The 7,164-nt window shown below is 39.0% G+C and overlaps 1 pseudogene; it reads right to left on the reverse strand.

The window, feature by feature from the left end:
• Positions 1-892: 892 nt before the first annotated feature.
• Positions 893-2,202, reverse strand: LOC112614651 (annotated as a pseudogene).
• Positions 2,203-7,164: the final 4,962 nt, after the last annotated feature.

Raw genomic sequence — 7,164 nt, forward strand, 5'->3', positions numbered from 1 at the left:
AGGATAAATAGCTAATGCGTGTTAGGCTTATTACCTAGGTGATAAGTTGATAGGTACAGCAAACCACCATGGCACATGTTTACCTATGTAACAAACCTGTACATCCTGCACATGTATCCCAGAACTTAAAATAAAATAAAGTATGTACAAGTCATGGGGACCCTCCAATGTTTCTTGCATCCAGCCCCTCCTTTTCATTCCCATAGCTATTGTTCCAGTGCAAGCTGGCATTTCCCCTTCCCAGGAGCTCTCTTAACTAGCATCTCTCTCATGATCAACTGTACACAGTAGTGCCAGGATCATACTCGCAAAGTATAGCACCTATCTTTTCACCACCTTGCTCAAAAATCTTCAGTGGCTTTCAGTACAGTAGAGAAAATACTCCACTCTCTCATTTTCTAACACTTACATGGTGCTTGTTATGTGCCAGGCATTGTTTTAGATGTATTATTGTGTATTATTCCTCATAACAACCCTGTGATATAGGTACAAATCTTATCCCCATTTTACAGAGGAGAAAACCAAGACACAGTTCAAGTCACTTGTCAAAGGACACGGTATGTTTCAGCATTGGGGTTAGTACCCTGGGACTCTAGCTCCAAAGTTCTATCTCCCTCTTTTTCTGTCTCACCATTCTCTGACTGAACCAAATGTTTTTCTGCTTTGGGGTCTTTGCTTACAATTTTCTCGTTTCCTGCTATACTCTTCTCCCGTATTTTCCTATATATACCCATCAAGACCTGAAATGCCACCTCTTCCATGATGCTCACCCAGAGACGCTGATTCCACTGTATACAGTTATCTACTATAACATTGTATTTTCTCCTTTTTTTGGACCTCTGAACTTTTTACTGGCCTCCTGCTCCCCTAAGGGCACCCTGCTTCTGCTGGCTTAATGTTTCAGAACTTTGGTGTCATCGGTCTCAGACACCACTTCGCCATCCACTATCGGGCAGGTGGTGGTCTTTTGGATGGTTTGCATGGAGTTGCTGCCGTCCAGGGCATCACCAAGATTGAAGTCCTCGCCCTCTTCCAGCAGGCGGCGGTAGGTAGCGATCTCAGCCTCCAGGTTAACCTTGATGTTCCGGAGGGCCTCATACTCCTAGGCCTGGCGCTACCCCTCTGCCCGGGTCTGTGCCAGCTCTGACTCCAGGTAAAGCAGGATCCCATTGAGGTGCTCCATCTGCAGGGCGTAGTGGGCCTCCACCTCCCTCAGGCTATTCTCCAAGCTGGCCTTCAGATTTCTCATGGAGTCCAGGTCAATCTCCAAGGACTAGACTGTACATCTCAGCTCCATGAGTGTCATCTCAGCAGCTCCAACCTTGACGGGCTGCGTGATGACCACTGTGGTGCTCTCTTCAATCTGCTGAGATACTTGTCCAGCTGTTCTTGGTTCTTCCGAGCCACCTTGTCATATTGGGCCCAGATGTCTGCCAAGATCTTGACGAGGTCCTGAGATTTCGGGATCTACCTCCACAGTCAACCCAGAGCTGGCAATCTGGGCTTGTAGGCCTTTTACTTCCTCTTCGTGGTTCTTCTTCAAGAAGAGCAGCTCTTCTTTGAGAGCCAATATCTCTATCTCCAGCTGCAGCCGAGTGACACTGGTGTCATCAATGACCTTGCGAAGCCCATGGATGTCATTCTCCACAGACTAGTACATGGCCAGCTCCGTCTCATACTTGACTTTAAAGTCATCAGCAGCAAGACAGGCACTGTCGATCTGCAGAACAATGTAGGCGTTGTCCACAGTATTTGTGAAGATCTGAGCCCTCAGGTCCTTGATGGTGCGGAAGTAATGGCTCCAGTCTCTGAAATGGGGTCCTTTCTTCTCCAGGTGCTCCCAGATTTTGCTCTCTAGCTTCCAGTTCTCCATCTCCAGGTTCCTCACTCTGTTCAGGTAGGAGGCCAGGTGGTCGTTCAGGTTTTGCATGGTCTCCTTCTCGTTCTGGATGCCTCCCATTCCTGCCAGATCCCCGGCCATCCCCATGGCCAGGTCCCCAGACCCCATGCCGCCCTGGAAGCTGGTGGAGTGGGACACAGAGATCCGGGAACTAGAGCCCCCGGTGCCTGCATAGACGCTGGCCGTGCTGCTGACTGGCCAGGCACCGTAGCTGGGCACCTGGACAGAGCCCAGGGACTGGTAGTTGGTGGAGAAGGTGGAGTGAGTGGTGAAGCTCATGCTGTCCACAGAGAAGAGTGAGAGGACAGGACTCAGGCTTTGCTGATGACCTGTATTTTCTAGTATGTTAATTTGAATGTACATTTCTAAGTTATAATTCTTGGAAGAGAACCATTTCTTATTTTTATATTATATTATTTTATTTTTATTCTATCTTATTTCTCACTGTCCACTTTCAGACTTAGTAACTGTTCCTCACACAAGGGAGACTGCTGCGCAATAGCTACAACTGCAGTAAATAAGCTAATGGTTGAAATCATGATATTTAAACAATACAGGCCAAGTGTAGTGGCTCATCCCTGTAATCCAACACTTTGGGAGGCTAAGGCAGGAGGATTGCTTGAGGCCAGAAGTTCAAGACCACCCTGGGCAACATAGTGAGACCCCCCATCTCTACAACAAAAATTGAAATACATATATTATAGACACTAAATAAATATTAATTGACCTGCAAAGATAAGTATATTCAAAAGACTCTAACACAAGCTCTGAGGGCAATTCCAGAACAGTTTTTGACACTGATATAATAAATACATAGCATTCCAAGAGAATCACTTTGAAAATAACCAAAGATTTTTATGGCTTCAACTATTATTTGTTGAGTACCTACTACATGCCAAACATAAAAATATGAAAAGACAAAAATAAAACTCCTGAAGTGTTTAATAAAAAAAAAAATCACTCTAGCTCCCTCATATTTTTAAGGAGAGAGGTCTAAATGATAAAGTATCATTGGGAATTCTGCTGTGGTATAAAAACATGCCAGCTGGGCACAGATCTCCCTTCAGTGGGAATAATCATCACTAGGAACCCAAAGAAAAATTCCTAAAAACAATGGGATATAATGCATATACCCACCACCCCTGCTCCACACCCTGCCAGGAATTTGCAGGAAGCCTCATGTTTTGTATATTTCACATACAGTAACTACTGTCTATGAAATTTATGGGAATTTGATATTCCCGGGTAAAAGATGCCATATTTGTTCAAAGTATAAACAAAAATGATAGCTTCACCTGCCATTAAAAATACAGCTTTAAAAGAAAATCAAACAAAAAGAGGGGAAGATGGAAATTCAGCTTTAATGTATCTATTAAGGGGTATGTTTAAAGCTGAACTATTTCCTAGATCTCTATATGATAATATCCTCAGCAGAGAGTCTAGGTTTTTAAGAACTGTAGATTTTTCTTCATTTCCACAGATGTCTGCTTCTATTTTGAGATGTCTGATTCTTCTGATGAAATAAACCCAATCAAAATGTTCATTTTCTTTCAGTTTTTGTTTATTTAATTAACATGATTTTCTACATGATTATAAAGGCCATAATTATATTATCAAATCCCTGTCAAAGTAATGACTTAATGTAAAACGTTAACACTTAGCAGTGCTTAAAACAATATTAAAAAAAAAACACACAAAACACTGTGTATGAATAGGGTGAATTTATTCAGACTATTTCCTCTGGAATGCAAATGAAAATTTTGGCTATGCTTATTTTTTTATTATTATATATTATTGCAAGGAGAAACAGTTTTTAGCCTTTATGAACAGTAAATGTCTATCCCAAACCAAGATCTTTTTCTGATTGGTTTATAACAGGCACCAGCTATTATGAAACCAGGAATGATAATATGACAAAATAACATAGGACAAGCAAGGTACACACTACCAGGTAATATTTATAGTTAAAATATTTGGGGATAACACAATCAGAAGTATGGTACTAAAAGGGATTTCATTAGAATTTTCTCTTTCCTTTGGTCAGAAACACATGCACATAGCAATTCTAAATACGTTAAGAATATTCTTTGTTTTTAGCCTCTCAGAGTTAGAGAGTCTATCATTCTCTTTTGTCTTCCATTCTGTGTTTGTATGCTCCACTGAAGTCTATTTCTCTTCTTTTGTCCTGAAGATGGAGAACTGGCAGCCACCTTTCTGTAGTAAGAACCTTTGTGTACTTGAAGATAATGTTTAATCACTCATCAGCCTTACTGTTTCCAGAATAAAAACAAAGTAGAAGGTTTTGTCTTTTGTTTTTTAAGGATGTCAGAGGATATGGTTTATTATTGACCCATATATAACATTCAAAATCCTTACAAGCAAGTGAGGGAAGAAGAAAGGAATACACAAGAATAAAGGTCCAGCAGGCCAGCTGGAATGTAAAAGAAAGGCTAAAAGGAAGAAATAAAGAAAACATTCATGGAGAGCTTCAAAAATAATATTTGAGTGCTTATGATATGCAAGGCACTGTGCAGAGTCCTTTATACAGTTGTCGTCATCACCATCCTACTAGCTAACACTCACTGAACACATACTTTTTGTCAGGTACCATTCTAAGTGCTTTTCATGAGTGAACTCACATAATCTTCAGGATATCCCAAGGATGGGGTTATTACTACATTTGAGAAAGTAAACTGAAACATAAGTTCATAATACCTTCATATATTTGGTGCTTTCTATAAGGTTAGACATATTATTTCTTTTTGACAGATGAGAATACTCAGGATCACAGATTGAGTAACATGCTCATGATCAAAACGGCTAGGAAGTGACAGAGCTGCGATTTAAACCCAGCATTGTCTGATTCCAAAGTATTTTTGACTACAGTAAATCTTCAATATCATCAACAGGTTCTTGGAAACTGACTTTAAGTAAAACAAGTTACATCGGGTCTTTGAATAACAATGTGTCATTATAATGCTGACGATTAAAAAATCATTTTTTTTTTATTTGTTGTATCACTTAAAGTTAGTTTTCAACAACCTCTCAATGTTAAGTGAGGACTCACTGTACATGCTTAACTTGATTGAGAGAAGAAAACTAATAATGATGATGATAAGCACAAGCAGTTACAGAGCTTGTGTTACATGCCAGGCACTGTTGAAAGTGTAACTATTAACATATTTAATCCTGATAACAATCCTATGAGAATAGGTACTATTATTATTTCCATTTCACAAATGAGGAAACTGAGACACAGAGAGACTAATGTACTTAGTGTTATTCAGCTGCTAATTAGGAAATTGGGCCTCAAATCCAGTCCCAGAGCCATGCTCTTACCAAAGCACTATTAAAATATATAATGAAAGCAATTGTTTGGGATACTAAGAATGGTCTCACAGGTAAATATACATTGACACTATTATATAGCTAATATTCATTGAGTGCTTACTAAACTCTTCTAATAGACATTGTAATGTGCCACCCAACTCCCCCTTCAAGAATAAAGGATTTATTTCCACAGCTAAAAAGATTGGTAAAAGACAATACCCCTTAGTTGCTGTCAGCTCCTAGAAGGCTGAAAAAAACCTGCCTCAGTGTTGGCTGAGGTCTTTCTTGGAATGTACTGCAGCTTACCTACCACAGGTATTGACAGCACCCCCTAATAAATACACTGAATGTTAATCTCAGGTCTGCTTCTCTAGGAAAGCAACCTATGACAATACTCTACTTAATCTCATTTAACTCACATGATCCTATACATTAAGTGTTATTATCCTCATATATTCATTTTACGAATTAAGACACTCAAGCTTAACTTGCCCAAGGTCACAGAGCTAGTCAAGGATGGAGTCAGAACTTGAACTGAGACTGTCTAATTCGGAGGCTTCATTCTCAACATCTGTGTGATTGCAGAGGAAAAATACTTCAGTGAGACCTATCATTGGTTTAGCATGTCTTTTTTGTTTAAAGCAGAGGTAAGAATAGTAGTTGAAATGACCTGAAACGCAAACAAAGTCTCCTGAAACACTTTTTCCTTTAGGTCTTCTATAACTTATTTCTTGGGAAGAAAGAACTGAGGATAAAGTTGCCATATGATAGGGAAGAGGAAGATATTCAATTAAAAATATACCTTTATATATTAAATTACCTTGAATTCAAAGATAAAGGTTTCACTCTCCAATATGAAATGTTTATAATTTAATACACCTGTATAGCATCTTTCCTCATATGAAGGAAGTTGAGAACATAAAATGCCAGCATGTGGCCCTAACTTTAATGAGAAGTTACAGTATGTTATCTGTCTATAATATCCTAAAAATATGAAGTACTCTTAAACGGTAAGATGGGATGAGATGGCTTGAGGTGGCATAGGGCCATAGCTTTTGCCTCAGTTATGATGGTATACAATCACAGATTTTATCCAATGTTGTAAATTTCCTGGTGCTTTTCTCCATCTTTATTGCTTTTTCCAGGATAGAATCACTCAAGACATATACAAATCTCTTCACTCATGTAGGCTTAAGTTGTGTGGAATCCACTTTTTAAAATTATACTTTTTTGTAATTGCCCATATTTCCAGCAGAGAAAAGGGAAAATTTGCAACTAAAAAAAAAAAATCCAAATATTAAATGTATCCTCTCAATATTTGTATGTTCTGGGTACATCTTTGATTTCAATTAAAATACAGAGTAAATAAAAAATATACCCAGACATAAGAGGGCCTGAAAAATCCAGTTCAGAGAAAATGAGATGCAGTTAGCAAAGATTACATGCATCAGTGAACTGTACTAAATTGAACACTTTTAAATGCCACAGATTTTCACCGTGAAACTGGGGAGTTTGAAAGAAAAATCAATAATGTTGGGGAAGGGAAACCTTCTTCACACATCTCTAATTAGTCATAGCAGAATCTGGTGGATTTCCATATTATGACTCGATCAAACTTGTGAAATTGGTTTTGATCCCAGACTCACTTGGTATATCTTCCAGAAGAAGCTCCACTCCAGATAATCAAAGCTTTTTTCAACCTTGAGTGAGCCTCAAGATCACTCTTTCAGTGTGCACCCATCCTATATTATGTTCAGTGTCTGTATAATGACAACAGCAATCTCCATGGGTTTACCCTGTAAGAGCTCCATTTCTAAGAACAGGCAAAGTATCTTCAAACTGGTTGGCTTCAATTTTAGCATGAGCCTTCAAAATCTATATTAGTAAGTGAAACCAGGCATAAAGAGGCACACTTCTTCAGATCTTTCTTTTTT

Source organism: Theropithecus gelada, chromosome 20, assembly GCF_003255815.1.
Source record: "Theropithecus gelada isolate Dixy chromosome 20, Tgel_1.0, whole genome shotgun sequence".
In the NCBI taxonomy this organism is placed as follows: domain Eukaryota; kingdom Metazoa; phylum Chordata; class Mammalia; order Primates; family Cercopithecidae; genus Theropithecus; species Theropithecus gelada.